Below are 27,473 nucleotides of genomic sequence, written 5' to 3'. Positions count from 1 at the left end.
GGATTCACCGTTTACAAGCGGTGCATCCCCACGGCTTGAATGGGCAGTTATTTAGTTGCTTTCTGTGACCGGCTGTTCATTCAGCACCACACTATGCTTTATTCTTGCTTATCTTCTGCATACTTAATTACAGGTATCACCAGTATCAGTTATACTGCACCTTCCTGCAAACCGTCTTTTTGCTATGTTAATGACCACGTATTATTGTGGTTTTTTTTTACCATTTATTGTTGCATTGATTGTCTGATTTCCATACTTTCTCTGTAAAGATAGACCTTGATATTCTATCCCAGAGTGCGCTGGTTGTTTCTTCAGCATATTATTGTAACGTTAGCATTGTTCAGCAGCCATACTTAACTTATTGGTTTAGTACTAGTTTCTGTAATGTGTTTTTAACTTATCACTGTTTTGTCACAGGTAATGGGTAGCACATCTCCCAAGCATATGCCCCCTCAGCTCTGACAGGACTCGCTGACGCTTTGGCACTCCAATGACGTCACTGAGCTCCAGGACGGCGCTCACACGGGGAGCTCTCTTGCATTCACTAGGTGGGAGTCACTGAAATGTCTATATATGTAAGTACTTGTCTCTTTATTTTCATGTCTTGATAAAGGGTTTAAACAACAAAAATGTTGGCATACACCCCCGTGTGGGTCTCTCTATTTTTTGCTGATTATGGAAAGTTGCAAGTTACGAGTGCCTTATCCTTGTTGGCAAATGCATATCCCCTTTTGGGGTTACAGTAGCACCGTACAAGTTGTTCTCTTCAAGCAGAGTGCCAGGCATCATCATCTGACATATCCATACATACATACATCAGTACTAGGCACTAGCAGACAGGAATTATTGATACTGTGGTAGTCAGGGCACTAGCAGACTGGAATGAAATAAAGCAGTAGGTTAGCAAGAGCAGATTGGAATTATACACACAGACAGCACAGACAAGTGTACTGGCAGCCACTAGGCAGTGCAGGCATCAGCAGACTGGAATTATATGAACAGAGAGGTGGACTGGTAGCCACTAGGCAGTGCAGGCTCCAGCGGACTATACAGCAGAGGTAGGCCCAAGCAGAGAGGAGGACCACTCCTATCCCACCCTGATCCTAGACTGGCCTGAAGATGGCAGCGTGGGAGGCGCAATTTAAGGGATACCGGATGCCTTGAGAATCCAACGCTGGGCAATGCCATTTTGCCCACGCACGCGGTTCCGAGAAAGGCGGGAAGCTCTGAATGCCGCTCGGATCCCCAGTGTTTGGGTTGGCTCAGATCTTGGAAATCTAAGCCCACACATCTCTAGTGCATAGTACAATGTGATGTCCCTGAGTGGCTGTCTGTAGTTGTATACACAGCAACCACACTCCTGATACATATTTCCTGGTGTATAGTACAGTGTGACTTAACTGAGCGGCTGTCTGTAGGTGTGTACACAGTGACCACACTACTAATACATAATGTATAGTGCATAGTACAGTTTGATGTCACTAAGCGGCCACCTGTAGGTGTGTACACAGCAACCACACTACTGATACATAATGTATGGTGCATAGTACATTGTTATGTCCCTAAACGGATTTCTGTAGGTGTGTACACAGCAAACACGATCCTGATACCTAATGCCTGGTGCATAGTACAGTGTGATGTCACTGAGCGGCTGTCTGTAGTTGTGTACACAGCGACCACACTCCTGATACATAATGCCTGGTGTATAGTACAGAGTGACATCACTGAGTGGCTGTCTGTAGGTCTGTACACAGTGACCACACTGCTGATACATAATGCCTGGTGCATACAGTGGTGCAAGTAGAATTTTTTTCTTGGTGGTACTGATAGCCACCACCAAAAATGAGCATGGCCATGTGTCATGAGGGGGCGTGGTCACACAAAGTTAGAGGAGTGACTAAATGTCAATAGTGGTGTGGCATCAGGAGAAAGGGAATGACTGGGGGTGGGTTGGCTCTTGATTGGGGGAGAGCCGGGCAGCTTGTGCTTACAATTGCGGAGCCTACTCTTCATGCTGTCGGCGCCACTGATGCCTGTCAGTGTGACAGGCTAAATCAGCGGTAGCTGCATACAGCACTAATAACACTGGGTGGGCGGACTGCGGATACATTTTATTTTGACTTAAAATAAAAATAGAATTGACAGTGGTGAGGGGGTAAGTGGTACTGCGTACCTGCAACATATTTCTTACACAGTGACCACACTCCTGATACATAATGTCTGGTGTATAGTACAGTGTGATGTCACTGAGCAGCTGTCTAGGTCTGTACACAGTGACCACATTCTGATACATAATGTCTGCTGCATAGTACAGTGTGATGTCACTGAGCAGCTGTCTGTAGGTGTGTACACAGTGACCACACTCCTGATACATAATGTCTGCTGCATAGTACAGTGTGATGTCACTGAGCGGCTGTCTGTAGGTCTGTACACAGTGATCGCACTACTGATACATAATGTCTGGTGCATAGTACAGTGTGATGTCACTGAGCGGCCGTCTGTAGGTGTGTACACAGCAACCGCACTACTGATACATAATGCCTGGTGCATAGTACAGTGTGATGTCACTGAGCAGCTGTCTGTAGGTGTGTACATAGTGACCGCACTCCTGATACATAATGTCTGGTTTATAGTACAGTGTGACATCACTGAGCAGCTGTCTGTAGGTGTGTACACAGTGATCACACTACTGATACATAATGTCTGGTGCATAGTACAGTGTGATGTCACTGAGCGGCTGTCTGTTGGTCTGTACACAGTGACCACACTCCCGAAACATAATGCCTGGTGTATAGTACAGTGTGATGTCACTGAGCGGCTGTCTGTAGGTGTGTACACAGTGACCACACTACTGATACATAATGTCTGGTGTATAGTACAGTGTGACATCACTGAGCAGCTGTCTGTAGGTGTGTACACAGTGATCACACTACTGATACATAATGTCTGGTGCATAGTACAGTGTGATGTCACTGAGCGGCTGTCTGTAGGTCTGTACACAGTGACCACACTACTGATACATAACGTATGGTGTATAGTACAGTGTGATGTCACGGAGCGGCTGTGTGTAGGTGTGTACACAGTGACCACACTACTGATACATAATGTCGGGTGCATAGTACAGTGTGATGTCACTGAGCGTCTGTCTGTAGGTCTGTACACAGTGATCACACTACTGATACATAATGTCTGGTGCATAGTACAGTGTGATGTCACTGAGCGGCTGTCTGTAGGTGTGTACACAGTGATCACACTACTGATACATAATGTCTGGTGCATAGTACAGTGTGATGTCACTGAGCGGCTGTCTGTAGGTGTGTACACAGTGACCACACTACTGATACTTAATGTCTGGTGTATAGTACAGTGTGACATCACTGAGCAGCTGTCTGTAGGTCTGTACACAGTGATCACACTACTGATACATAATGTCTGGTGCATAGTACAGTGTGATGTCACTGAGCGGCTGTCTGTAGGTGTGTACACAGTGACCACACTCCTGATACATAATGTCTGCTGCATAGTACAATGTGACGTCACTGAGCGGCCGTCTGTAGGTCTGTACACAGCGACCACACTACTGATACATAACATATGGTGCATAGTACAGTGTGACGTCACTGAGTGGCTGTCTGTAGGTCTTTACACAGTGACCACACTCCCGAAACATAATGCCTGGTGTATAGTACAGTGTGATGTCACTGAGCAGCTGTCTGTAGGTGTGTACACAGTGACCACACTACTGATACAAAATGTCTGGTGTATAGTACAGTGTGACATTACTGAGCAGCTGTCTGTAAATGTGTACACAGTGACCACACTACTGATACATAATGTCTGGTGCATAGTACAGTGTGAGGTCACTGAGCGGCCGTCTGAAGCTGTGTACACAGCAACCACACTACTGATACATAATGCCTGGTGCATAGTACAGTGTGATGTCACTGAGCGGCTGTCTGTAGGTCTGTACACAGTGATCACACTACGGATACATAATGTCTGGTGCATAGTACAGTGTGATGTCACTGAGCGGCTGTCTGTAGGTGTGTACACAATGACCACACTACTGATACATAATGTCTGGTGTATAGTACAGTGTGACATCACTGAGCAGCTGTCTGTAGGTCTGTACACAGTTATCACACTACTGATACATAACGTATGGTGTATAGTACAGTGTGATGTCACTGAGCGGCTGTGTGTAGGTGTGTACACAGTGACCAAACTACTGATACATAATGCCTGGTGTATAGTACAGTGTGATGTCACTGAGCGGCTGTCTGTAGGTGTGTACACAGTGACCACACTACTGATACATAATGTCTGGTGCATACTGTAGTACAGTGTGATGTCACTGAGGGGCTGTCTGTAGGTGTGTACACAGTGACCACACTCCTGATACATAATGTCTGCTGCATAGTAGTGTGATGTCACTGAGCGACTGTCTGTAGGTGTGTACACAGTGACCACACTACTGATACATAATGTCTGCTGCATAGTACAGTGTGATGTCACTGAGCAGCTGTCTGTAGGTGTGTACACAGTGACCACACTCCTGATACATAATGTCTGGTGCATAGTACAGTGTGATGTCACTGAGCAGCTGTCTGTAGGTCTGTACACAGTGACCACACTCCCGATACATAATGTCTGCTGCATAGTACAGTGTGACGTCACTGAGTGGCTGTCTGTAGGTCTTTACACAGTGACCACACTCCCGAAACATAATGCCTGGTGTATAGTACAGTGTGATGTCACTGAGCAGCTGTCTGTAGGTGTGTACACAGTGACCACACTACTGATACATAATGTCTGCTGCATAGTACAGTGTGATGTCACTGAGGGGCTGTCTGTAGGTGTGTACACAGTGACCACACTACTGATACATAATGCCTGGTGTATAGTACAGTGTGATGTCACTGAGCAGCTGTCTGTAGGTCTGTATACAGTGACCACACTCCTGATACATAATGCCTGGTGTATAGTACAGAGTGACATCACTGAGTGGCTGTCTGTAGGTCTGTACACAGTGACCACACTCCTGATACATAATGTCTGCTGCATAGTACAGTGTGATGTCACTGAGCAGCTGTCTGTAGGTGTGTACACAGTGACCACTCTCCTGATACATAATGTCTGCTGCATAGTACAGTGTGATGTCACTGAGCGGCTGTCTGTAGGTCTGTACACAGTGATCGCACTACTGATACATAATGTCTGGTGCATAGTACAGTGTGATGTCACTGAGCGGCCGTCTGAAGGTGTGTACACAGCAACCACACTACTGATACATAATGCCTGGTGCATAGTACAGTGTGATGTCACTGAGCGGCTGTCTGTAGGTCTGTACACAGTGATCACACTACGGATACATAATGTCTGGTGCATAGTACAGTGTGATGTCACTGAGCGGCTGTCTGTAGGTGTGTACACAGTGATCACACTCCTGATACATAATGTGTGGTGCATAGTACAGTGTGATGTCACTGAGCGGCTGTCTGTAGGTGTGTACACAATGACCACACTACTGATACATAATGTCTGGTGTATAGTACAGTGTGACATCACTGAGCAGCTGTCTGTAGGTCTGTACACAGTTATCACACTACTGATACATAACGTATGGTGTATAGTACAGTGTGATGTCACTGAGCGGCTGTGTGTAGGTGTGTACACAGTGACCAAACTACTGATACATAATGTCTGGTGCATAGTACAGTGTGATGTCACTGAGCGGCTGTCTGTAGGTCTGTAAATTCATCACACTACGGATACATAATGTCTGGTGCATAGTACAGTGTGATGTTACTGAGCGGCTGTCTGTAGGTGTGTACACACAGTGACCACACTCCTGATACATAATGTCTGCTGCATAGTACAATGTGACGTCACTGAGCGGCCGTCTGTAGGTCTGTACACAGCGACCACACTACTGATACATAACATATGGTGCATAGTACAGTGTGACGTCACTGAGTGGCTGTCTGTAGGTCTTTACACAGTGACCACACTCCCGATACATAATGCCTGGTGTATAGTACAGTGTGATGTCACTGAGCGGCTGTCTGTAGGTGTGTACACAGTGACCACACTACTGATACATGATGTCTGGTGTATAGTACAGTGTGACATCACTGAGCAGCTGTCTGTAGGTGTGTACACAGCGACCACACTACTGATACATAATGCCTGGTGTATAGTACAGTGTGATGTCACTGAGGGGCTGTCTGTAGGTGTTTACACAATGACCACACTCCTGATGCATAATGCCTGGTGTATAGTACAGTGTGATGTCACTGAGCAGCTGTCTGTAGGTGTGTACACAGTGATCACACTACTGATACATAATGTCTGGTGTTTAGTACAGTATGATGTCACTGAGTGGCTGTCTGTAGGTGTGTACACAGTGACCACACTCCTGATACATAATGTCTGGTGTATAGTACAGTGTGATGTCACTGAGCGGCTGTCTGTAGGTGTGTACACAGCGACCACACTACTGATGCATAATGTATGGTGAATAGTACAGTGTGATGTCACTGAGCAGCTGTCTGTAGGTCTGTACACAGTGACCACACTCCCGATACATAATGTATGGTGTATAGTACAGTGTGATGTCACTGAGCAGCTGTCTGTAGGTGTGTACACAGTGACCAAACTCCTGATACTGTACATAATGTATGGTGCATAGTACTGTGTTGTCAGTCTGTGGGGGTTATATACTAGAGTACATAGCAGGGATTTTACATTTATCCAGAATTCACAATGAAAATGTCCGCAACAATATTATCAAATAGAAATCTACGGTGTTTCTTTAAATGCTACTGATACCAATTCTTATTTCTCTTCTATTTGCAATGGTTCCTGAAGAGATCAGGGCAGATGTACATAGGTAATGTGTCTGATGAGTATTGTATGTATATCATCACTGGAAGGTAACTGACTATTGCCCAGGATGTATTATCACAAGTCTCCCTACACATAGATTTCGGTCTGACGCCTCATCCTGCTACCGGCCAGAGGTGAGACACTGCAGCCAAAAGGTATTATACACCCCAGATAGTGCAACTGTAACACATGAGATGTTAGTGCATTTACACAATGGTCACACGCTGCACATTTATCTACAGGTGAATTATAATATAATATCTGTGGATCTCTGTGCTCCCACCTCATCCGATAACTACATTTACAGAGTGCACCCATCAATCTCCCCATCTTTTCCTATTCTCTTACATCCGCCTGCACCTACTGGTTTATCATGTTCTTCCCCACACCTAATACCAAGTCTCACATTCTGCCATTCGTGCATCAGGTGCATTGCGCCAAGGCCCCTGAGAACTAAGGGGCCCATTGCTTCTAACACCAATGATAACTTCTTGGGTTACAGTAGAGGGGGCCCAAATAATATTTTTTCAAGTATGCCCTGTCACTCATGTTCCACCGCTGTGCCAGGTGATGGGTCACTATGTATGGTTCTCCTATAAACGGGACTTGTGCAATCCTTCCCCACCTTATACATAACTGTATAATAATCCTGTGTGATTTTTACTTAGTGCAGCACAACCTGCATTTGGTGATGCCACAGGAGTCAGATGGCAGCTGCATCCTGGGACCTGCAGAGGATTTGTGTGTGGGGTGGGGGATCCTGCAGTCCCCCTGGTAATATTCCTTTCTTACTTGTGCACCACTCGCAGGACCTTATCGCACAATGTGACCATTAGGACTGAATGTTCAGATCATGTTATGATGGAAATAGAATCCCGCAATGTCCTAGGGCAGAATCAGGAGGGGGGGGGGGGTTATGTCCAGGTTACAGGTATACATGTTACTCCAGATACGAAATGTCAGGTTTCGAACTAAGGCCTGTTGACCTAATGACCATGTCCTGCCGATTCTTGTATCCTACAGGAACCACGGTCTGCTCACTGCAGTGTTACCGACAGGGGCCACAGTGTGTCCTACAGAGACCGCGGTCTGCTTACTGCAGTGTTACTGATAGGGCTACAGTGTGTCCTACAGGGACCACGGTCTGCTTAATGCAGTGTTACCGACAGGGGCCAGAGTGTGTCCTACAGGGACTGCGGTCTGCTCACTGCAGTGTTACTGACAGGGGCCACAATGTGTCCTACAGCAATGGTCAGGGAACTCGGTCCTCATTACCCCACACAGTGCATGTTTTGCTGGTAACCCAGCAGGTGCACAGGTGCACTAATTACTCATACACATTTTATAAGGTCCACAGCTGGAGTTAATTATTTCACTTGTGATTCTGTGAGGAGACCTGCAAAACATGCAACACTGTCTTCTCACTGCAGTGCTACTGACAGGGCCACAGTGTCCCCTAAGGGGACCGCAGTCTGCTCACTGCAGTGTTACTGACAGGGGCCACAGTGTGTCCTACAGAGACCGCGGTCTGCTTACTGCAGTGTTACTGATAGGGACCACAGTGTGTCCTACAGGGACCATGGTTTGCTTACTGCAGTGTTACGGACAAGGGCCACAGTGTGTCCTACAGGGACCATAGGTTGCTTACTGCAGTGTTACGGACAAGGGCCACAGTGTGTCCTACAGGGACCATGGTTTGCTTACTGCAGTGTTACGGACAAGGGCCACAGTGTGTCCTACAGGGACCGAGGTTTGTAGTCTGGGAGCAGAACTGTATTTGTTACACTGTTTTAATCTCCAGTCCTTACACAGAATCCCCAGCCAGGTGACCAAGCACAGATACATTATTATGTACTCAGGGCAGGCAACAGGGGGGTCAAGGGGGACACCTATACCTAGCCCCAAGCCTAGCTTTTTGTCTGCAGCAGTGCAGTGCCTAGCAATGGTTTATAAAGGCACCTGCCTGGATCCCTGTAAGGGCACTTGCCTGGAACCCTCCTCCGGTATTAGTTTATATTATGTTTCTTTGGTAACAATATAAAAACACGTTCAATATGTAGGGTACTAAAAATGCTCTGCTCAAAGGGAAGGTGAGGGGTGTTTGTCGCCCCCCCCAGATATATCAGTGTACCGGGCCCCAAAACTTCTGTTGCCAGCCCTGTATGTACTAATAACATCCCAGCAGACAGGGTTGAAGTTGGGGAGGGGTCTGGAACTGCTCAGAGCAGAGCACTGATACATTACACACTAGTAACCTCACAGATGTCTGGGCTGGAGGATTTAACATATTATACAAATTTAACACCTGCAATGCTGATTATCTGCAGTAGTATTATGTAGTAGTCAGTCAGGCCCAGCATATACAGCCCAGCAGGCAGGAAATTACACAGAGCACTGATATAATGTTATATATATATATAATGTTATATACTAGCAGCAAACATTAGGTCACATCCCAGAATACAGGAGTGTAAACTAACAGACTAGGTTATTCCACTAATGTAACAGCAGCAATGCTTATACACAGGTGGTAGTAGTCTGTAGTAGGTCACATACAGCAAGTAAAGCCCAGCAGCCAGGGCAGGTGAGACAGGGGGCTGGGGTAATTATACAGGATCACAGGTGCCCTGACTTAGATGTTGCCCCATCAGTAATCAGCATTTCTCAGTAAAATGGTCTCTGCATTACCCCCCCAGTCTCACTCTATACTGTGCTGGTCCCTCATAAGGGTCTTACACCCCTGTATGACAGACACTAAGCGGTTACAGGCTGTATAGTGAGCCCCAAAGAGTGATGCCAGGTCCTGCTAACAGCCCCAACATCACAGCTGCCCCACTAAGTACATCTCTTATTACTGCATCTCAGCTTCCCCCCTGATCTCCTATCATTGCATAACATCACTACTCATTCCCCTCAGACAGACCCTGTTCCCCCCCTCACACCAGACAAATAGCTGCACTACCTCCAGCTCACTGGCTTTATACACTCTCTCCCTTCCCCCCTCCCATTGATCACCTGATCTCTCCCAGCAAATAGCTTCATTTCCTCAGCTCTGGCCCCGCCCCTCACTCAGTATCATTACCTGACACACATTAACCATTTGTAGGTTCTCTCTGGGGAGAGCTGTACCTGACTACTGGCCACATATTATACAGGGGACAATGTTATATTACAGGATCTGCCCTCATACACTAAACCAGTGGTCAGGGAACTCTGTCCTCATTACCTCACACAGTGCATGTTTTGCTGGTAACCCAGCAGGTGCACAGGTGTACTAATTACTCACAGACACATTTTATAAGGTCCGCAGGTGGAGGTATTAATTTCACTTGTGATTCTGTGAGGAGACCTGCAAAACATGCAGGGGGAAATTTACTAAAGGAAATTTGTAAAAAAAATAGGTGTATTTGTATCCAGAAATACACTTATTTTTGACATTTACAATCCCGAAAACACGGCAATTCGTATTCGTATTGATGTGCTATCAATACGAATACGAATTGCCGTATTTTCGGGATAGTAAATGTCAAAAATAAGTGTATTTCTGGATACAAATACACCTATTTTTTTTTACAAATTTCCTTTAGTAAATTTCCCCCGCACTGTGTGGGGTAATGAGGACCGAGTTCCCTGACCACTGCACTAAATAGTAATAATAGAACTACTTAGAGTGTATTATTTTTGGGGGATATGGTCACTAGGTTGACAAACATTAAGTCAACAAGCATTAGGTCGACATGCAGGAAGGTCCACAGGTCATTAGGTCGACATGGGGAAGGTCAACAGTCAAAATGGTCGACATAGGATTTTCACATTTTTTTGAGCCGACATGCAGAACCTGAATTGTCAGAAAGGAAACTGTGGAGTGGAGATGGTTCTATCTGTCCCTTTGCATGTAAAATAAATTGTGCACTATGGGCCTTATTCTGGTTGGTGCGGTCGGATACGTATTTGCAGACAGGAACCGAGCGTTCTTAGCCACGCCTTCCGTACTGATCACTCACTCTGTACGAATGCGGTAAGATGCTGACCGAACGGAGCGCGAGTGGATTTCTCATGTGAAAACCTCTTCCATCTCTGGGAACCTCCCCCATCCTCCGATGGTCGCAGACCATCGAATGCAGGACCGAGTGGTCAGGCAGCACCGAGTGCTCCGGACCACTCAGGCATTTCTCCATGCAAAAGCAGGGATATGGGCGGGCAGCTGGCGTCTGGCTATGTCATATGTCCGCCCCCCACACGTGCGCCATGACCGCATTACCATACGTATGCCCAGCGTTTTCATGGGAACGCCCATGAAATGAGGGGCGTACGCATACGGTAATGAGCAAAATCAGCCCTTCACGCCCCTCTCCTCCCCCTGCTCGGAGTGTACAAAATTCACGCCGTATTCGGACGTGCGCGGCGTTCGCACATGCGCAGATATGCCTCCTAGCAGGGTGAATTTGGCCACTTCGCTGAGGTTTGGGGGTTGCGCATGCACGTTTGTGCAACCCCGAGAGCGAATCGTCCAGGGCGGGTGAGCGGGGGGAGGACAGGGGGCTGGAGGCATCCCCCTGGGAACACCAGCACGGTATTGGCTGCTCGGGGCTCGGCTGATGTCACATGATCAGTGGTGGAAATAACAGTCAGTGACCATTGAATGATTTCTCTCCCCTTCGGCTGCATGCGAGGGTATGTGTTCCAGTACACAGCCCCTCGCATGCTAGTGAGAGGATTTGGCAGTGGGGCCGGGCGTTCGGCGCTTACCTGTTCGCTAGGCTGTGAATATTAGCAGCCTTGCCAACCGGTCTGAATCAGGCCCTATGCTGGATGTAGACATGTTCTCAGACGCACATGACGAGAGAATGACATAAGACAAATAAATAGTCTTCTAGATGCGCATGGATCATTCAGCATAAAAATCTGCCATCTTTTCTGACCAGTAGCGGTATGCGGTGAGTGACAGGAAGCCTGTGTTTGAGGGTGGTAACCGCCCATTTTTAGGGAGTGTCGTGGAAAATGCAGGCATGGGCAGTTGCTTTCAGGGAGGTCCCTAGCTGCCTGTTTTTATCGCACAGGATAGAAGGTTCTGGGTTGTGCACAGATGGTGAGTGTGTTGCACACGGTGTGGCGGCAACTGATCTCAGGCCTCTGCAGATCAGCGATAAGGTCTAAATAACCCACTATATGCATCCTGGCTCCAGGGCCGGCGCCACCACTAGGCAGCTCTAGGCATTTGTCCATGACACGGGGGGTACCACTACCTGTGGGGCGGCGGGATCCCTGCAATGATTAGCAAATAACTAGCGCTATCCGGTGGTGCGGGAAGCGCTGCTGTGTTTGAAAACACTTGCCGCACACTGATTGGCTGAGATTCAGCCAATCAGCGTGCGGCAAATGTTTTCAAAATCAGAAGCGCTTCCCGCGCTGCTGCCCGGCCACCAGATAGCACTAGTTATTTGCTATTCATTGCAGGGACCCCGCCGCCGTCAGCCTAATACACAGCGCCGCTGGTAGTGGTACCCCATGACAAAAACACCCCTGCCCGCTCCTGCCAGATGGCGCAGCAGGTACCCCTCCCCCCCTCCACCCCACCTCGCCTGGGGCGGCCCTGCCTGGCTCACTCGAGACTTGTCCCTCCTGTGTCTCCTCCAGCCTCCCTATCTGTGTCACCTCCAGATCCTTCCCTCTCTCTGGGATGCCTTCAGCCTCTTGCTCCCTTGGTCAACTCCTGCCGCATGTACTGTCTAGCTACCTGTGTCTCACCAACATCTAGCCAGGTGTCACCTTAAGCTGCCTCTAATCTCCAGCTTCCTTCTAGATGTTTAACATCCAGCCTTGTGCTTCCTGTGTCACCTCCTGCTTCTCTCCAGCTCCTGATCCCTGTGTCATGCCCTAGCCCATATCCAATGTGTAGACTCAAGCCTCCTGATCCATCTTTCACCTCTAACTAGTTGTTTCATTCCACGCTCCCTGTTCCTTGTTTCACTTGAGTTTGTAGCCTCATGTCACTCCATCCTCCTTCCCATCCACCTCCATCTTTCTAGCCTTCTGTCTCCCTTTCTTCCCAGCCTCTGCCACCCCTGTCTTTTCATCCTCCTCCCCCATCTTTCCAGCTTCTGCCACCCCCTTTATTTTCATACTCCACTCCATCTTCCCATGACACATGCTAGAAATTGCCCATATTTAATGCCCACACAATGTTACTGGCGTTGTCCGACACCACGAATACCCGGGAGAGTCTAAGTAGGGTAAGCCACTGGGAGATGATTTCCCTTCCTTTCTCTAAGAGGTTGTTGGTGCTGTGCTTCTTACTGAAACCAATGATACACAGTGTAGCCTGCCTTGGAAGAAGCTGGCGTGCAGGAAATCAGAGTCGCTACCCGCTCAGCAAAGGATGCACAGCAGGGAGGCGCCGGGCAAGAGAGGCGCTCTATCTGCTGTGCATCCCCGCTGATGGCTGCTGTTGCTGTCTGTCGGCTGCTGCGTCTGTCACACTATTTGACAGGCAGCAGCAGCGGCAGGATGAAAATCCCCTCACCTCCGTTAAAAGATCCAGCCGAACAGGACCTGAAAGGGGGCGTGGCTACACGGAACTCTGGGGGCGGAGCTACACTGAAGGAGCAAGGCTGAGTAAGCAGAGGCCGAGTGTGTGTGTGTATGTAGTGTTTTGGGTGAGGGAATGGCAAATTATAGGTGGAACTATTAGAGTGGGCAGAGCCACTTGGGGTGACATGGAGGTGCTCCCCTCCTTCAGCTGTCCCCTCATGCATGCAGTTTACATTAAAAAAAAAAAGCTGGGATAAATGAGTGGGGAGGACGATGCCTCAGTGTCTCTGTCCACAAACAGAGACCCTGCAACCCTCCAAAAATGTACACAGCCTTACAGGAGACAGACACTAATAGTCCCCCTGTGTGTCTAGCGTATGTCAGGGTGCCCATTGCTACCCAGAGTGCTGGCACCAGGAGCATTAGTGCTGTGCCTCTAAAGCTCCTTTCAATGTGCATGTTATCCCCCCTGGGCCACAAGAATGTAATCCACTGAGGCAACGAGCATGTAATCACCCTCGGCATGACTTTGTAATCCCCCTGGCCAACAAGCATGTAACCTCCTATGATACCGAGCCTGTAACCACCTGGGAATGAGCATATAAAGTGTAATAGGCATTACGGTGTGCGTAACCTGGCACAGTGGATAAAATTTACTAAGATGGGAGTTCTGTTTCACATGTGATGTTGCTATGGGCAACCAATTCAAATCTATGTCTTATTTATTTTACGACACCTAGAAGATAATACATCGTATTTGATTGGCTGTCCATAGCAACATCCCATTTGAAATAGAACTCCCATCTTAGTAAATTTCCCACAGTGTGTCCAAGGGGCTCACCTGGCGCAGTGTGTCTAAGGGGCACTACCTGGCGCAGTATGTCTAAGGGGCACTACCTGCCACAGTACGTCCAAGGGGCTCACCTGGTGCAGTGTGTCTAAGGGGCACTACCTGGCGCAGTATGTCTAAGGGGCACTACCTGCCACAGTACGTCCAAGGGGCTCACCTGGCGCAGTATGTCTAAGGGGCACTACCTGGCGCAGTATGTCTAAGGGGCACTACCTGGTGCAGTATGTCTAATGGGCACTACCTGGCGCAGTATGTCTAAGGGGCACTACCTGGCGCAGTATGTCTAAGGGGCACTACCTGGCGCAGTATGTCTAAGGGGCACTACCTGGCGCAGTATGTCTAAGGGGCACTACCTGGCACAGTATGTCTAAGGGGCACTACCTGGCGTAGTATGTCCAAGGGGCTCACCTGGCACAGTATGTCTAAGGGGCACTACCTGGCGCAGTATGTCTAAGGGGCACTACCTGGCGCAGTATGTCTAAGGGGCATTACCTGTCGCAGTATGTCCAAGGGGCTCACCTGGCACAGTATGTCTAAGGGGCACTACCTGGCGCAGTATGTCTAAGGGGCACTACCTGGTGCAGTATGTCTAAGGGGCACTACCTGGCACAGTATGTCTAAGGGGCACTACCTGGTGCAGTATGTCTAAGGGGCACTACCTGGCGCAGTATGTCTAAGGGGCACTACCAGGCGCAGTATGTCTAAGGGGCACTACCTGGCGCAGTATGTCCAAGGGGCTCACCTGGCGCAGTATGTCTAAGGGGCACTACCTGGCGCAGTATGTCTAAGGGGCACTACCTGGCGCAGTATGTCTAAGGGGCACTACCTGGCGCAGTATGTCTAAGGGGCACTACCTGGCGCAGTATGTCTAAGGGGCACTACCTGGCACAGTATGTCTAAGGGGCACTACCTGGCGTAGTATGTCCAAGGGGCTCACCTGGCACAGTATGTCTAAGGGGCACTACCTGGCGCAGTATGTCTAAGGGGCACTACCTGGCGCAGTATGTCTAAGGGGCATTACCTGTCGCAGTATGTCCAAGGGGCTCACCTGGCACAGTATGTCTAAGGGGCACTACCTGGCGCAGTATGTCTAAGGGGCACTACCTGGTGCAGTATGTCTAAGGGGCACTACCTGGCACAGTATGTCTAAGGGGCACTACCTGGTGCAGTATGTCTAAGGGGCACTACCTGGCGCAGTATGTCTAAGGGGCACTACCAGGCGCAGTATGTCTAAGGGGCACTACCTGGCGCAGTATGTCCAAGGGGCTCACCTGGCGCAGTATGTCTAAGGGGCACTACCTGGCGCAGTATGTCTAAGGGGCACTACCTGGCGCAGTATGTCTAAGGGGCACTACCTGGCGCAGTATGTCTAAGGGGCACTACCTGGCGCAGTATGTCTAAGGGGCACTACCTGGCACAGTATGTCTAAGGGGCACTACCTGGCGTAGTATGTCCAAGGGGCTCACCTGGCACAGTATGTCTAAGGGGCACTACCTGGCTCAGTATGTCTAAGGGGCACTACCTGGCGCAGTATGTCTAAGGGGTATTACCTGTCGCAGTATGTCCAAGGGGCTCACCTGGCACAGTATGTCTAAGGGGCACTACCTGGCGCAGTATGTCTAAGGGGCACTACCTGGTGCAGTATGTCTAAGGGGCACTACCTGGCACAGTATGTCTAAGGGGCACTACCTGGTGCAGTATGTCTAAGGGGCACTACCTGGCGCAGTATGTCTAAGGGGCACTACCAGGCGCAGTATGTCTAAGGGGCACTACCTGGCGCAGTATGTCCAAGGGGCTCACCTGGCGCAGTATGTCTAAGGGGCACTACCTGGCGCAGTATGTCTAAGGGGCACTACCTGGCGCAGTATGTCTAAGGGGCACTACCTGGCACAGTATGTCTAAGGGGCACTACCTGGCGCAGTATGTCTAAGGGGCACTACCTGGTGCAGTATGTCTAAGGGGCACTACCTGTCGGAGTATGTCTAAGGGGCTTTACCTGGCGCAGTGTGTCTAAGGGGCTTTACCTGGCGCAGTGTGTCTAAGGGGCACTACCTGGCGCAGTATGTCTAAGGGGCTTTACCTGGCGCAGTACGTCTAAGGGGCTTTACCTGGTGCAGTGTGTCTAAGGGGCTTTACCTGGCGCAGTGTGTCTAAGGGGCACTACCTGGCGCAGTATGTCTAAGGGGCTTTACCTGGCGCAGTACGTCTAAGGGACACTACCTGGCGCAGTACGTCTAAGGGGCTTTACCTGGCGCAGTGTGTCTAAGGGGCTTTACCTGGCGCAGTGTGTATAAGGGGCACTACCTGGCGCAGTATGTCTAAGGGGCTTTACCTGGCTCAGTACGTCTAAGGGACACTACCTGCCGCAGTACGCCTTAGGGGCTTTACCTGGTGCAGTGTGCCTAGCTGGTGCAATGTGTGTAAGTGGTGCAATGTGAGTAACGTGTGTTGAGTAACATGTGGTGTAATGTGCATTGGTACTATTATGTGGACACGGCCCTTTCCCAGGAAGTCACACCCTTAATTGTGAGCGTCTTCGGTGCGCACGGTCCCTGCTTTTATTTGTGTTTGGGGCACTAATCCTTTTTTTGGCACGGTTCACGAAAATGTCTAGTTACCGCAATGCTGCTACTGGGCACATTATGTGTATAAGAGGTGCTGCTACTACGGGCATTATACACCCTTTTTTTTATTGTGTGCCTTCAGCATGCACCTCTATCTATGTAAAATATGGGAGGGCGCAAATTTATAGTTTGCAGGGAGGCGCCGAACACCCTAGCACCGGCCCTACAGGAAATGCTGCTGCTGTTGCTGCGGAAGGCGATGCATCTACCCAGTGGGCTGTCACAGTCATATAGTCCTTAGTTTGCCCTAAACCACTTGTCCACATGTCCATGGTTAAGTGGATAGTGGGTACAACCGCATTTTTCAGGGCACCGAGAACACTTTTTCGGACTTCTCTGTACATCCTCAATATCGCCTGCCTAGTGAAGTGGAATCTAGATGGGATTTGGTACCTGGGACTCAATACCTCCATCAAACTTCTAAATCCCACTCCACTGATGGTGGATACCGGACCTCATCTAACACCAACATAGCTGGTTTGGTGAGACTTGTAGTAAGCTGTCCCAGTTTACACACACACAGCAGCAGACACAGAAAAATTGAAAAGGATTATTATTAAGGAATTTAAGTCAGTAACCCTTATTGTCCCAAAAAATTAGATTGATTATTTTGCAGCACCAATTATTTTGCAGCACCGGTGTGCACACAGGTGACAAAAGAAAAAAGCAACAATCGATATCAAGCGCTGATTGTCTTATTCTACACTGCTGCTGCGCCAAAGGGGGAAATTACCAAACCCCTTAAAAGACCAATACAGAGGAAAAAGAAAAAAAGGTGCAGCGCTGTGTTGAATAGAATATAATCAAATTTTATTAAAAAATATATTTATAAAATAACAGTTAATATGGCCAACAAGGACAAACAGGACTAACAACATATATTAATTTGATTAGTTCATTCCCCTCTCAACCAACTGGATTTTTAGTGGGTTTGTTAGATGCATGCAATATTTATAATACTCCTAAATGTTAGGGATCAGGACAGTCAATAGTTTGCTGTGCACATGCAAATATAGAAGTTAGAGTATACTCAAGTCTAATTCCAGTTCTGAGGCAGGGATGGGGTTTTCTTTAAGGCTTTGGATGAGTCATGCGCTGCTGTCTCCGACCATCGGTGTAGATGTTTTTACCCGGTCATATCCAAGAACAAGCGCTGTAAGTCTGTCGCCAAAACGGTGTCCCCTCTACCTCTCTACGCGTTTCTCCGCCTCGTTATACGTATCAGCGGCTTCCTCAGGTGAGGTGAGACTTGTAGTACCCTGTCCCAGCTTACAGTCACACAGCAGAAGAGCAGCAGACAGAATTTTTTTTTTATTTAGAGGGATTATTAAATATTAATCTATGAGGCACTGGCACAGATTACAGGTTAAATTTACTACATAATATCACAGGCACAGACTCTGTTATACTAGTACGAGTAGTGCCACAGACAGTCACAGGACTGAACTACAGAAGAAGTGTACTGTACAGTGTATGTGTATGTGCCACCTAGTAGTTCAAAGTTACTAGTTGGTGGTAGGAACTGGAGGACAGGTAAATCAATATATATGAGGCACAGGCACAGGCAAAGACTACAGGGATAAATATATAATATACAGCACAGACTCTGTCAGTGTACCACCACACTACACTACACTAACACTAACACCGTCAGAATCAGCCGGTTGTCACTATCAGCAGTGTAGTAGTTAAAACTACTACACCACGCAGGTTGCACAGCCGGCCTGGGAGAGTGAGCACATGGGCGGTCGCCAGGGAAGACTGCCAGATACATGCACACTATTCCTTCTCCTAGACTGGAGTGAACATGGCGCCCGCCTGGCCCTGCTTATATAGTGACGGTGTCCTGATCTCGCAAGATCTAGCAGCAGGGTCTCACGAGCACCAGAAAGGCACGCTCCAAGTCTGGGTGGAAAAACCCCAACAGGCTCATGAATGCGTTTGGATAGGGGAGTGTTTGGGGGTGTCACGATTCCCTCTACAAGAAACGCACTTTACCATCCGATTTCAGCATTTCTTGATAGTCTTTTAAAGCCCCTGATTCTTATACAAAATAATAATATCAAGGACACAACCAGCTTTCTCAAGCTGTTACAACAATACAAAGGTGATGTTGAAAACACACTGCTCTGCACGATGGACATTCGTAGCCTTTACACGATTATTCCCCATCAGGAAGGCCTAGAAGCAATGAGAAGTTTTCTTCTTAAATAGACATTACCCAGCTTTAATGTTGATTTATTGATGATCCTGCTAGAATTGATTCTTAAAAGAAATTACTTTTTATTTGACGGGGCATATTATTTGCAGATCAGTGGATGTGCGATGGGGTACAACAGCTCCCCATCGTTCGCCAATGTTTTTATGCTGCAAGAAGAACAGGCAATGTACTTTTCGGAGATAGACATCTCAACACACACCACCCTGTATTGTCGTTATATAGACAATGTGGTTCTTCTGTGGAGAGGTAACCAGGATTCACTGGAACAATTAATTTTGCAAACAAATCTTAGAGAATCTCCTATCAAAGTTACATCACAAATCAAGAAAAACTTGATTATTTTTCTGGATGTATTAATATACAAAGATAATAATCTACTGCAAACATCAGTCTATTACAAACCATTGAGTAAAAATATGTTACGTGTTTTACACGTGGAAGAAATATTAAAGATTTAATAGTCCACATGGACATTACAGGATTCTCACAGTACTATCAAACCAACAACCCGGAAGAAACATTTTTAAACTGGACTCCAGGCTGCTACAAGTGTGTACAATGCACCACTTGAAAATCAATGGTGTCAGGTTCCACTTTCACTCTAAAATCAGCATTAGCCACTTTTAAAATCAAATACGTATTTTTGTTCAAATTGACATACGTGGTATACCTATTGACATGTCCATGCGGACTAGGGTATGTCAGAAAAACCATTCGAACATTTAGAGAAAGAGCCACAATCCACCGATCTTCAATCAAAGCCGCTATTAGCAATAAAACAAAGGGAAAAACTTCATATCAGCCCGTGGCAAGGCATTTTGACAAGAAGAACCACAGCCTCAGTGAACTCCACCATTAGATCATTGATCTTGTTCCAGCTAACCTTAGAGGTGGAGACTGGGCCACCAAATTGTTAAAAGCAGAGGACCGCTGGATTTTCAAACTCAAAACTACTTTTCCACAGGGAATGAATGAAAGAATGCCATGGAATGTGTTCTAATATAGACAACATGCATGTTTCAGATGAGAGGCACATATTAAAACAAAGATCATTTAATGTTATAGGGCAAGGAGCTGACCAACAGGGTACTTTGCTACAACCTTACAATCAATTGAACAGCCATAGTAGCCTATAATTAATTTCATAACTATAAAGTTGTTGGGCATGGCTTTTTGCTATGTATAGCATTTATTACCAAGTCCAACTCATCCCTATCTACAACTTGTACACACAATATTGTGACCAGTGGCATGAATGTCACATACTGTAAGCGCTCTTTAATATATGATTATGTAGATTAATGGTTACTGAGGAAATACAAATAGTACTCTCAGTGCAGAATTTGCCCTGATAATAAGAGTCAAGCATCACGCTAAAAACAGCATATATATATAGAGAGAGAGAGAGAGAGAGAGGGGTATCCGTTTATTCGGCACTCAAGACGATGGGACAGCTTGCCGGGGTGCCTTCTTAAATGTTTGATATACATCAGTTACCCCCTGATCTTGATAGATCCAGCTAAGTAGAAGCGGCACTCCACGGGCTTATGTTAAAAGGTGACTTTATTCCATCAGGTGAAACATGTGTACAGTAAGGTGCAAATAGTGCTGTGCAAAGTGACCTTACTATTTGCACCTTACTGTACAAGTCTTGAAGAAAAGACCAGTGGGTCTTGAAACGTCGACTGCAATGTACATGTTTCACCTGATGGAATAAAGTCACCTTTTAACATAAGCCCGTGGAGTGCCGCTTCTACTTAGCTGGATCTATCAAGACCAGGGGGTAACTGATTGTTGATGATAAAGTAACAGGTTCCCGGATCACGTTCTTTAACAAGCAGTTACGAGTGCTGCACCCCCGAGGCTGTATATTGCAATTGGAGATTGCTGTGAAGGCACCGACTCACTTCACTTCAGGTTAATTGAAGTGCCGTACCCTGGGTCCTATATGTGAGATGGTCGCACCTGCCGAGTGACTTCCATCTGTATCGGGCACCCTACCCACCTGGTTCCTGGTCATACCACAGGAGGATTGTTTTTAACTGTGTTCCCTGTTTGTTCACATTCTTCTGCATTTGCGGAATCTACCAGCATGCTTTGGGTGTCTCACAAGCCTGGGATACAGAGCCTCGTGCAGTATGGCAGATGAGAATGACATCAACCCATTCAACTTCATTAAAGGAGACATGCATACCTTTTCCGATGTGGAAATCAATACCATCATAAGAGAGAAAGGCCTTGCTGATGAAGCGGAAGGGTTAACAGGCGAATTAGTACACCGCGACCTACTGCGTCTAAAGAAAAAATAAATCGATTTTGATCTGCATGCGTGACACTTAGTGATTATTACAAACAAACTAATACCACGGGGATTCCGTGTCAGGAATTGCCCGACAATTGGACGCTTTGATCCATCATTTTGTAAACGCTGGATGGGCATCCTCAACCGTTGCTCATTTGATTTGATGATTTTGGTGATTGAGCAGTCCAATAAAGAGCTCAAAATTACTAAAGAAAAAATCACCAAATTTGAAGATGCCAATCTCACAATTCTTCAGAAGGTCCTAAGAGACCGTTTTTTTTGCAAGAAACCAAGAGGCAAAAATGCATTTAATCGCTTTGACATGGATACTTCACAAGATTCACAGAGTGCCAACAGCGACATGGAGAGATCTACCCCAGGTAATGCCCCTTTAGGGGTAAGAATGAGGGGGGCAAAAACAAGGGCCCCCATCGCAAGAGGAGGTATACTCGACGAGGGTGTCAATGCGACCGGCAAGAGATGACCAGGTCGCCCTTAAGGCATTAATATTCAACCTTTCCTCATACGAATTGTCCCACAGTGAAGAATTACTTCTGAACCGCGGACTCTCGTTTATCTCTACGGTACCGTTTGATGATTTCCAATGGAAAATAGAAAAGTCTGAACTACTGCGCAAAGTTAAACTTAAAGAATTTTTTTTTACCAAACCAGTCGACATTGACACAAGGACTGACATTCTGCCTATACCAGCGGCCATAAAAAAGTTCAGTGCACCGTCCCCATTTGAACCCTATTCGTCAACGCATCAATAAATACGTTTGCCCAGAAAGTCGACCATGATGTCGACACTATTCTTCATCACCAAAAACCATCTCATCCTAACCTGACGGTAAATGAAAGACATGCTTTGAAATCTCTCATGTCCAACAAGGAGCTCATTATACGCATGGCTGATAAAGGCGGCGCAGTTGTTCTACAGGACATTGAAGATTATCACAGAGAAGTGATGCGCCAATTGTCAGATGCAACCACATACAATAAATTGACTGCCAATCCTACATCGATTTGCAAGAAAAAATTAGGAGAAATACTTCAAATGGGGGTTGATCAACACCTGATCTCTGAAAAAACTAAGGACATTCTATTTCCAAAGTCACCTAAAATTCCTGTTTTTTACACCTTACCAAAGGTGCATAAAGGGATCAATCCCCCACCTGGTCGTCCAATCGTTGCTGCACAGGAATCCCTACTACAACCAGCGGCAACCTTCGTTGACAGTCTGCTACAGCCTTTGATAAAACAACAAAAATTGTTTCTTCTTGACACCACAGCCTTCCTGGGACAGTTACAACCTTTTATGAAGGTAACTAATGATTGTTGGTTGACAACCATCGATGTTGTCAACCTATATACAGTTATCCCGCACTGTTTGGGCCTAGCAGCACTGAAAAAATGTCTACAAACCAGCAGTGATTTCTCTCCCCATATGATTGAGTTTATTATGTTATTAATGGACTTAATTTTATATATCAATGTTTTTTTGTACAATAATGAGTATTATTTACAGCAGGGGTGGGGAACCTTTTTTCTACCGAGGGCCATTTGGAAAATTTTAAAACCCTTCGGGGGCCATATCAAAATTATCAATTATCGGCATATACGCGTGGGCATTATACACAGGGCAGCGGCATATACATGTGGGCATTATACACAGGGCAGCGGCATATACATGTGGGCATTATACACAGGGCAGCGGCATATACATGTGGGCATTATAAACACTGGCAGCAGCATATACATGTGGGCATTATACACACTGGCAGCGGCATATACATGTGGGCATTATACACACTGGCAGCGGCATATACATGTGGGCATTATACACAGGGCAGCGGCATATACATGTGGGCATAATACACAAGGGCAGCGGCATATACATGTGGGCATAATACACAAGGGCAGCGGCATATACATGTGGGCATTATACACACTGGCAGCGGAATATACATGTGGGCATTATACACAGGGCACCGGCATATACATGTGGGCATTATACACACTGGCAGCGGCATATACATGTGGGCATTATACACACTGGCAGCGGCATATACATATAGGCATTATACACAGGGCACCGGCATATACATGTGGGCATAATACACAAGGGCAGCGGCATATACATGTGGGCATTATACACACGGGCAGCGGCATATACATGTGGGCATTATACACACTGGCAGCGGCATATACATGTGGGCATTATACACAGGGCACCGGCATATACATGTGGGCATAATACACAAGGGCAGCGGCATATACATGTGGGCATTATACACAGGGCACCGGCATATACATGTGGGCATAATACACAAGGGCAGCGGCATATACATGTGGGCATTATACACACTGGCAGCGGAATATACATGTGGGCATTATACACAGGGCACCGGCATATACATGTGGGCATTATACACACTGGCAGCGGCATATACATGTGGGCATTATACACAGGGCACCGGCATATACATGTGGGCATAATACACAAGGGCAGCGGCATATACATGTGGGCATTATACACACGGGCAGCGACATAAAAAGTGACAGTGTGGAGGAAGGGGGGCTGTCACCCCCAAACAGGTTAATGTGATTATGTCTGATTATGAGAATCAGACATAATCACATTAACCTGTTTGGGGGTGAATCCAGGGGTAAATGACAACCCCTGGATCTGTCAGTCACTGCCTGGGAAGGGAGGGTGATTATCGCCCTATATTACAGCCGCCCGCCCGCCAATACTACAGAAGTATCATCCGCCCGCCGGCTGCCTACATTTCATACCAGCCGCCCGCCCGCTGTATCAGCCGCCCGCCCGCCTATATTAACAGCCGCCCGCCCTCCTATATTACATACCAGGCGCCGGGGATGGCTGCTGCTGCTGCTGCCGCCGTGGAGATGTGTAGAAGACGCGCCCTCCAATCACAGTGGCTGTGGAGGGGATGCGCCGGCAGTGATTGGCGGGCGCGTCTTCTGCACATCTCCTCGGCGGCAGCAGCAGCAGCCATCCCCGGCGGCTGGTATGAAATGTAGGCAGCCGGCGGGCGGATGATACTTCTGTAGTATTGGCGGGCGGGCGGCTGTAATATAGGCAGGCGGGCGGGCCGGACAAACTGGGTGCGGGGGCCGTATCCGGCCCGCGGGCCGGAGGTTCCCCACCCCTGATTTACAGTTACAAGGTTGTTCTATGGGTTCTGCAGCAGCCCCGTCATATGCCAATATCTTTATGTTTTCCATTGAATTTGATGCTTTTTTCTCCAATCCTATTTTTTCTACCAATGCATTATTATTTAAAAGATACATAGATGACCTGTTTGTGTTATGGCAGGGGGATCAGCTGATACTTAAAAATATCATTGAAACATACAATTCCAACGGGGAGTGCCATTAAGTGCACTTTTGAAATTGACTTCCAAAGTGCACATTTCTTGGATGTCAAAATAGATCGGCACAATAGTGAGTGGGTCACCAGTGTGTTTATAAAAGAAACAGATCCTAACACTATGTTACAATCCCAGAGCTGCCACCCCAAGAAACTCATTAACAGTTTACCCTACTCGCAAATGATACGCTACAGACGTATCAACAGTAATGACATAGTGTGCAATCAGCAGTCGGATGTGTTCACAGCAAATTTATTAGAGCGAGGATATAACAGGACGGAATTGCTCAAGTGTAAAGACCGTGTCCTTAAATTGGACCGTAATTCCTTACTGAATAAATCCAAAAAAGATAACCTCCGCCCCAATACTCTTCCTTGGGCTACCCGCTTTAATACATCATCAAACAGCATCATCTCCACTGTCAAAAACAATTGGCCCATCCTTCAAAGTGACAAATCCCTACCATTTGCTAATCAGCGACTCATGCCCTGTTATTCTAGGGGTCGCAACCTAAAACAGCTATTGGTAAAAGCAGACATCTCAGTGAAAACTGACAAACCCACCTCCTGGTTAAATGATCAACGATTGGGGTGTTTCAGATGCACGTGCGTCACCTGCCAATTTCTTTTGACAGGTGACACTTTTGTACATCCGCATTCTGGCAAATTGTTTAAAATCGAGCATAAATTTACTTGCAACTCAACACATGTCATTTACCAGATAATATGCCCGTGTAGCTTGAGCTACATAGTGAAAACAGAATGCAAATTTAAAGAACGGATGACCCAACACCGTTATTCCATCCGACTAGCCATCGAGAGTGGGAAGAGCGAGCAGCCCGTCGCTCGCCATTTTGCTGAGAAACAGCATCCCCTTTCTAGCCTCAGGTACAGGATGATAGATTGTGTCCCTCTCACTAAAAGAGGAGGTGACAGGTCTCGCTTGTTGCTACAGAAAGAAACGCGGTGGATACATCGATTGGATGTAATGTCTCTCCGCGCGTTGAATGAACAAATGTCTTTTTCTGCCTTCAGATAATTTGTCATAGTATGATTATTACTGTTATGCAATTAATATGGGCACAATGTATTTTTATCTTATAAGTTTTTCATATTGCTCTGTTTTCTTTCCAACAGGCTGCTTCTCGTTATGTTTCTATTATGTGGTTTCCATGGTGATGGGACGCTATTCTTTCTGAACATCTTGATGACGTCAGACATTAACGATGGAAGGGCAGGTGTTTGTCCCGACCAGTCCGGAGTGTCTTCTTCGTGGTGTGGGGGTATATATTAAGGTCAGTGTGTATTGTTTTTTTTTTCCTGATGACAAATTGAATAAAATTTGAAACGTTGATGATAAAGTAACCGGTTCCCAGATCATATTCTTTAACAATCAGTTACGAGTGCCGCACCCCCGAGGCTGTATATATAAATATATATATGGATTCAGTATTGAATCCCGGCGGTCGGGATCCCGGCGTTCAGAATCCCGACGCCGGAATCCCGACAGCCGAAATGCCGACAAGGGGGGGACGTGGATCGCCCCCCCCCCCCCCCGAGCGGGCTCGCTGCGCTCGCCATGCAGCGCTCGCCACGCAGCATTCGCCAAACTTTTCTGCACTTCACCTTTGTTTGGTTATGTTGAGTTGTCAGTTGTCCTGAGGAAGGGGCGTCAGCTCCGAAACTGTAGACAATGAATACTGACGTTTTTTGCACTGTTATGATTTAATACAGTTATTCACCATTTTTTTGAGTGCCGCCTCCTGTTTTCATTTACTTGGAAATCGCAGCTATATACCTTTTTTGTGGATGTATTGTACATTCACATCGTCTTCAGGCAATCACAAAACATACAAGCAAAAATCTCACCTTTATACCCCACACCACAGTTAATCCGCGCCATGGCACACCTGATCCATCAGTCAGTGGAGGACGCACTTAGTGACGTCAACTCAACACCCCTGGGAACCATGGTAACCACGGACGCGGACATTCAATAAAACTTTAAAAACAAACGGCAATGAAGGCACATTGGAATAATATGTATGAAATACAATGTATGTCATAAATACAAAATATAACAATATAGCGAATACATGAGCTGAATGCATATATACAAAATACAGTATAGGCAAAACTTAGAAACAAAGAAGTTTTTATCATAAAAAAGAATGCAGTCCTAAATGCTCATTGAGTCCGGCCGGAGCCAGAGTATTCAAACGGAATATCCATCTAGACTCTATTTGCAGTAACTTCCGTGAGCGATCCCCACCCCTTATGCTGGCAGGCACATGTATCGTAAGGTAGACAGATTATGCCCTGCCAGCATAAAATGCCGCGCGACCGGCTGGTCACTCTGTCCAGTGTCAATCACTTCACGTATAGCATGACGATGGGCCGCCATGCGTACACGCAAAGTACAATCAGTTTTCCCGACGTAGCTTAAGCCACACGGGCAGGTGATAAAGTAAACGATGTAATTAGTGGTACAGGTGACTCTATGTCTGATCAAAAAACGTTTGCCACTGTATGGATGGCAAAAGCTGTCGCCAACCACCAATGAGCGGCAAGTGATACAGTTTAAACAGCGAAAGCACCCCTTTCTGAGAGCTAAAAAAGAGGATGAAGCACCAACCGCACTGCTGCCCTGTGCAACATCT

This window comes from Crinia signifera, chromosome 8 (assembly GCF_055691185.1).
Source record: "Crinia signifera chromosome 8, ASM5569118v1, whole genome shotgun sequence".
Classification (NCBI taxonomy): Eukaryota; Metazoa; Chordata; class Amphibia; order Anura; family Myobatrachidae; genus Crinia; species Crinia signifera.
The sequence above is the reverse complement of the archived record's forward strand: the minus strand, read 5'-3'. Positions refer to the sequence as shown.